This window comes from Pan troglodytes, chromosome 6 (genome assembly GCF_028858775.2).
Source record: "Pan troglodytes isolate AG18354 chromosome 6, NHGRI_mPanTro3-v2.0_pri, whole genome shotgun sequence".
NCBI classification, from domain to species: Eukaryota; Metazoa; Chordata; class Mammalia; order Primates; family Hominidae; genus Pan; species Pan troglodytes.
This window is the reverse complement of record NC_072404.2, coordinates 22,379,145-22,386,492: the sequence shown is the minus strand read 5'-3', so window position 1 is coordinate 22,386,492 and position 7,348 is coordinate 22,379,145. Positions and strand designations below refer to the sequence as shown.

At 48.1% G+C, this 7,348-nt stretch overlaps 1 pseudogene; it reads left to right on the top strand.

The window, feature by feature from the left end:
• Positions 1-2,100: 2,100 nt before the first annotated feature.
• LOC107971697 (ataxin-2-like protein) lies at positions 2,101-5,503 on the top strand (annotated as a pseudogene).
• Positions 5,504-7,348: the final 1,845 nt, after the last annotated feature.

The following is a 7,348-nucleotide window of genomic DNA, read 5'->3' as shown; positions in this document are numbered from 1 at the left end:
GCTACTAATCTCTGATGATTTAAAATACTGTAGAAAGCATTGCGGTATTTAACTCTGTGCACTGAAGATTTTTTCTAGTCCTAGAATAGAGATCAATCTAGATGTATGGTCTCGATCAATCACAAGAGGATCAATAAGCTTTTTTCCTTATTCTATTTCCCTTTTGTGAAAGGGCCTTGATTTTCATTTGCTGCGTATAGACAGCAATTTGTCTGATTTTTTTTTTTTTTTTTTTTTAGTATTCAGGGGGTACATGTGCTTGTTTGTTAAATGAGCATACTGCATTCTGGTGGGGAGTGGGCTTTTAGTGTACCTAATACCTACATAGCAAACATTGTATCCCACAGGTAATTTTTCATCCCTTGTCCCCCTCCCACTCTCCTCACTTCTGGAGTCCCCGAGTATCTATTATTTCCATCTTTATGACCATGTGTACCCACTGTTTCACTCCCACTTATAAGTGAGAACGTGCAATATTTGCTTTTCTGCTTTGGAGTTAGTTCATTGAGTATAATGGCCTCCAGCTCCATCCATGTTACTACTGTAAAAGGCATAAAATCATTCTTATAGCTGCATCATTGGAGAATTTTAACTTTTTTATTGGTTGGTTTTCCTTTCTCTCTCTCTCTCTTACTCTCTCTTTTTCTTTCTTTTTGCATCTCAGATGACACAAACCAATGTTTGTTTTTTGAGACAGAGTCTCACTCTGTCACCCAAACTGCAGTGCAGTGGGAATGATCCTAGCTCACTACATCCTCAGACCTCCTGCCCCAGCCTCCCCAGCCTCCTGATGATATAGGAGTTAAGAAGAAATAACTTAGGCAGATAGTGAGAGTAAGGAAGTCCTCAATAAGGTTTTCCTTTTAATGAAAAGCATCCCCAAATTATTTTATTTTCTAATAAAGAGCAGCCTGTAAAATCGAGCTGCAGACATAGACAAGCAAGCCAGAAGCTTGCAAGGGTGAATGCCATTAGCTGTGCCAATAGGAAAAGGCCACCTGGGCCTAGGAATGTTCAAAATGCTGGCTCCATCTCCCCTTTTCCTTTCCAACCACTTGTGCAGTAAGGAGCAGACAACATGGCACAGCCAAGTGGAAAGTCTATTTGCATAATAAGATTAGGGTGGGTTAGCCAGCTTCCCAAAGCACTATATAAATGTCACACCTGGTCCAACCAATCTGTGGGCCCTATGTAAATCAGACACCTCCTCCTCAAGCGTGTCTGTAAAATCCGGTGCACTCTGCCATGGGCTGGAAGTCCCATTCGGAAGCCCCTCTCTCGCAAGACAGAGAGCTGTTCTCCTTTTTCTTTCTTCTGCCTATTAAACGCATGCTCCTAAATCCACTTCTTGTGTCTGCCTACTGGATTTCCTTGGTGAGACAACGAACCCCAGGTATTTACCCCAGACAAAGACATGGCTTCACTGAGCTGGGCTGGGTGTGAAGCCTGGGCCACCCACCCTGCCCGGATTTTATTTTTTTTAAGAATTGGGCTCACCCTCCCCATGCTGTTGCTCAGGCTGGTCTCCCGGCTTTTTTTTTTTTTTTTTTGCTACTGCTACATAGCTGTTCTATGTAGGAGAAATCTGCCCTAACAAGGATAATCCTTGGAAATTTCCCTTTCAAATCTAGCATTTACTTGTCAAATGATCATCTCATGTAAAAGGGAAAAGATTAAAAAATAAAGACAAATATAAAAATATAAAAAAAAAAGAAGAATGAATGGAAACATATTGTACAAGGAGAGCCATGCCTAAAAGAAAAATAAAAAGCAGCTATTCATCAAGATGCAATACTGATAGATGTCGGAGGCAGACAAATGCCCATGCAGATAAGGAAGGGTCCCTGGAGAATCTCTGCTCCACAAGTGTTTATGCCAGATGTTTTTGTGCAGATAAGGGAACCTGCACAGGGTCTTGCCTGGGCATGCCCACAAGGAAACCTGCGTGCATGACCCCTCTTTTTGTTCAAAGCTTTCCTTTCACTTAATAAATTCTGGCCTCCTCACCTTTCAACATGTCTACATGCCTAATTTTTCCTGGTTGTGAGACGAGAACCTGGATTTAGCTGAACTAAGGAGCAAAAACATCCTGCATCAACATTTCAAAATATAATTAAGAATTGGGGTTCTCTCCACCCCCACCCCCGACACCTTGGGGCTCACCCCGCCTGCCAATGGCAGGCCTGGCTTCCCGATCCCCCTCGCTTCCCATGCTCTCCCGCGGGGCCCCAGCCCCGGCCCCCTTTCTCCCTCCCTTCCTTTTAATTCCTCTTCCGGACGCTGCTATCATGTTGAAGCCTCAGCCGCCACAACAGCTGTCCAAGCCCCAGTAGCCGCCCCCTACGCAACAGGCCATGCTTCCTCTGCAGCTCCACCAGGGTCTCCTGCAGCCTCCTCCGCCTGCCTGGGGCCTTCGGCTGCGGGGAGCGGGCTCCGCTGGGGAGCCGAAAGCATCTTGACAACGCAGCCGCCACCGCAGCAGCAGCACCAGGAGAGGCCGGGGGCCGCTGCCATCGGCAGCGCCAGGGGACAGAGCACAGGAAAGGGACCTCCGCAGTCACCTGTGTTTGAAGGCGTCTACAACAATTCCAGAATGCTGCACTTCCTTACAGCTGTTGTGGGCTCCACTTGTGATGTAAAGGTGAAAAATGGCACCACCTATGAGGGTATCTTCAAGACGCTGAGCTCAAATTTTGAACTAGCAGAGGATATTGTACACTAGAAAGCATCTGAGCCAGCAGGTGGCCCTCGTCGGGAGGACACTGTAGACACCATGGTGTTTAAGCCCAGTGATGTCATGCTTGTTCACTTCCAAAATGCTGACTTCAACTACGCTACTAAAGACAAGTTCACCGATTCAGCCATCGCCATGAACTCGAAGGGAATGGGGAACACAAAGAGAAGGTGCTTCAGCGCTGGGAGCGGGGCGACAGCAACAGCGACAACTACGACCTCGAGTCCAACATGTCCAGTGGATGGGACCCCAGTGAAATGTTGAAGTTCAGTGAGGAGAACTACGGTGTGAAGACCACCTATGACAGCAGTCTTTCTCCTTATACGGTGCCCTTAGAAAAGGACAACTCGAACGTTTCAGCTGAGAGCAGCGCGCGGCCCAGTTGGCTCCAGAGATTGAATCAAGCCCCCAGTACCGCCTGCGGATCGCCATGGAGAGCGACGATGGGCGCACTGAAGAGGAGAAGCACAGGGCGGTCCAGCGGCAGGGTTCGGAGCGGGAGAGCCCCAGCTTGGCATCCAGGAAGGGGAAGTATATCATCCCTCTGCCTCAACGAGTCCAGGAAGGTCCCCAGGGAGGAGTTTGACGCAGCAGCGCTCTGGGCAGTCAGCCTGGCCTTAGCAATTTGTCACCTCTTGGCCCTCACCACCTGGACAATAGCAATCCTGGCCCAGGTTCTGAGGCCCGTGGTATTAATGGAGGCCCTTCCCACATGTCCCCAAAAGCACAGAGGCCTCTGAGAGGTGCCAAGACTCTTGTCTTCACCCAATAATAGGCCTTCCGGAGAAACTTCTGTTCCTCCTCCTGCAGTGGGCCGGATGTATCCCCCGAGTTCTCCCAAGTCTGCTGCCCCTGCCCCAATCTCACCTTCCTGTCCTGAGCTTTCCATCGGCTTGGCAGTGCCAACCCCTTCAGCCTCCGTCCCTGTGACCTCATCAGTCTCAGATCCTGGAATGGGCTACATTTCCTCAGCTTCTCCAAAGATCTCCCTGGCCCCCACAGATGTAAAAGAACTCTCTACCAAGGAACCTGGGAGAACCCTGGAGCCCCAGTAGCTGGCTCAGATAGCTGAGAAAGTCCCTGGTCTTCAGAATGAACAGAAACTATTCCAATTGGAAGAACTGAGAAAGTGTGGGGCCCAGTTTAAGCTTCAGCCCCGTAGTTCCCCTGAGAACAGCCTGGATCCTTTTCCTCCCTGGACCTTAAAGGAGGAGGCCAAAGGAAAGGAGGAGGATGATGGTCTGTTGACTTCAGAGCCCATGGGGTCCCCCGTCTCCTCCAAGACAGAGTCTGTATCGGATAAGGAGGACAAACCACCCCTGGCACCAGCAGGAGGCACTGAGGGGCCAGAGCCGCCCCTACCACCTTGCCCAAGCCAAACCAGCAGCCTCCCCTTTGGCCTCATCAAAGGAGAGGACAAGGATGAGGGCCCTATTGCTGAACAAGAAATCAACGTTGAACTCCAGTACCAAGGAGTTCAATCCCACAAAGCCTCTGCTGTCTGTGAATAAATCCACCAGTATCCCAACTTCTCCAGGGCCTCAGACTGATTCAACTCCCTCTATCCCAGTGCTGACTGCAGGCCGGAGTGGGCTATACAGCCCCCAGTACATCTCCTACACACCTCAGATCCAAATGGGACCAGCTGTGCAGGCACCTCAGATGTATCCGTATCCTCTATCCAGTTCAGTGTCTGGGCAGCAGGGCAAGTACTGGGGAGCAAAAGGCTCCCTGCTTCCACAGCTCTGGGACCAACACCAGCCAGCCTCAGCCCCGCCACGGTGGCTGCTGGCTCACCTCTGGTGGCTGCCACGCCCTATTCTTCCTACATCCCCTACAACCCTCAGCAGCTCCCAGGCCCACCTACCATGATGCAGCCCATGGCCCACTATCCCTCACAGCCGGTGTTTGCTCCCATGCTTCAAAGCAACCCACGCATGCTGATGTTGGGCAGCCATCCCCAGGTCATCGTGTCATCCTCCACCCCTCAGTACCCTTCTGTGGAGCAGCCCACCCCCCAAGCCTTTTATGTCACTGCTCACCAGGCTTACCCACACTATGCCACACAGCTTCATGCCTACCAGCCGCAGCCGGCTATCACGCCTACTGGGAACCAGCCTGCAGCCCCCAGTCCTGTCCAGCATCAGGCGGGGGTGGCTCCACACCTGGACAGTGGACAGCCACAGCAGAATCTGTACCACCCAGGGGCCCTGACAAGCATGCTGCCCTCTCTGCCACCAGGACCTTCTGCCCAGTCCCCTCAGAGCAGTTTACCCCAGCCAGCCACTGTGTATGCCATCCACCACAAGCAGCTGCCCCACGGCTTCACCAACATGGCCCATGTTCTCCAGGCCCATGTCCAAACTGGAATCACAGCAGCCCCGCCCCCTCACCCTGGGGCTCCCTAATCGCCCCAGGTGATGCTGCTGCACCCACCCCAGAGTCATGGGCCCCGCCCGCGCAAAGTGCAGTGCCCCAGAGTGGGGTGCCTGCATTCTCAGCTTCCACACCCTTACCCTACCCCTACATTGGACACCCCCAAGCTCTCAGTGACCCCGACTGTCTCCTGACTTACTGGTGGAGTTCAATCTTATCCCTCCCAGCAGCTCCCCTTCCACCCCGCCGGGGAACTGAAGATTTTCCTGGCCGCGATCTGAGACCTCCATGAGTGGAGGGAAGAATGCTCTATGTCTCTTCCCCCAGCAGCTCAGACTACTCCCAGCTCCCCATCCCCCCTTTCCCCAGGGGAGCTGGGGAATTCCTGCCAAGCACCTTGAATAGGAGGGGCCTACAGAGGGCAGCGCCAGGGTCCAGCGGGGTTGAGGGGTTCCTGCTCTGCCCCTGCCTGTCCCCACCCAGTATTGCCCTCCCATCCTCTCATCTATTTCCCTGCTGGACACAGAAGATCTTTTATTTTCTATTATTTACAACCTGAGACTTAGGCCCCCTGTTCTTTATTTCCCATTAACTTGAGTGACCTGTGTGAGAGACAGACAGATGCCCCATGAGGATGGCTGGACAAGAACTTTTACTTTTTATTACATAAAAATATTAAAAATAAATAAATAAATAAAATTTTAAATAATTGTGAAAGTCAGCCAACTCTTATGGCCTGGTTCATCCCAATAGCTTATAACCTATTCCCATAATATACTTTTTCATATGTACAATTGTCTTTTTAGTTTTTTGTCCACGATTTTAAATTGTGAGCATTACTTTTTGTAATTTGCTAACTTATACCTCCATTTCCAATACAGGAATTATGTCAAGACTTAGAGTTATAATTTGTTTTATACATTTTTCACAAATCTGACTTCACAAAAGTACATTTTTGCAACACTGATTTTGTGTGTAAGCTTTGTGTGTGTGTGCATGAGAACATTGAAACTTCCTCAATAAATGAAGAGATGTCCTTTTTGGATGTCTGCATTTGTGATATACATTTTGCTTTTTGACCTATTTCTTTATGAATATGGTTTGTCTGCTCATAACTGTTATTTATACCTGTGCAACTGTCGTTAGTATACCTGAGTGCTTATGCTTGCAAAAATGTGTATGTCATTATTGCCTATTTTATTGTATAAAGTGGCCTATAAAATGTTCTGTAGATATAATGTTTCTCAAACAAATCCGTTTTAAAAAATGTAAACAAATGTCTTTTAATTTTTTTAAATTATTTTTTCCAGAATTACATTTTTGGGACTATGTCTTTTGTCTTTTGGATTATTGCCCAAGCCCGAGCAAGGGAATGCCTCAATTCTTTCTATCACCTAATCTTGGAAGCCACACACAACTACTTTTGTCATGATACCAGCCACTCACCTACATGAATGGTCAAATGTTTGCTTTTTCTTTATTCTAGCTGCAACCTTTTTCCAGGGAACATATCTGAATTTTTAGACTCTGGCCGTGCACAGAATGATAAGTGCCCACAGGTGAATGGAGGCTGTAGATTCTCAATGTCAATTCACTATTCCTTCTAGGCCTTCATCTCCTGCCTAGTTTGATTCCAGTCCCCTTCTACAGTGCGTCTGTGTTTCCCAAGCACCATCAGCTAGAGGGAGATGTCACTCTGCCCTTTGTAAGGCTTTTTTCTAGCTCCTTAGGGAAAACCAGTAATGAATTTGAGTTACCTCCAATGTCCACTTTTGTCACTCAGTACTAGGCAACTGCTAAAAGCATTTGGATTTTTTTTTTCCCCTGAGGAGCAAGTTTCTGGCTACACCAAACCCAGACCGTTAGCCAGAACTGGCAAATATCTCCAGAGATGAGAGTCAAAAATAGTACACCAGATAAGTTAATTGTGTTATAGTCTTACAATGAAATATTATATAGCAGTAAGAAAGATAGAATCATTGCTTCTAGCAACAACATGGATGTATCTTACAACGTCAAGTGAAAAAAGCCGGACACAAAATATTCATCTTCTATGATTCCATTTATATGCCTTTTGAAATCAGACATGGTAATTTATTGTCTAGAAATCAGGACAATGATTACTTTGGAAGGGTGAGTAGTGACTGGTACAGGAAGGAGGGAGTTTCAGTCCTGATAATGTTCTATTTCTTGATCTAGCATGCCAGTTACATAAACATGTTCAATTTTTGAAAATTC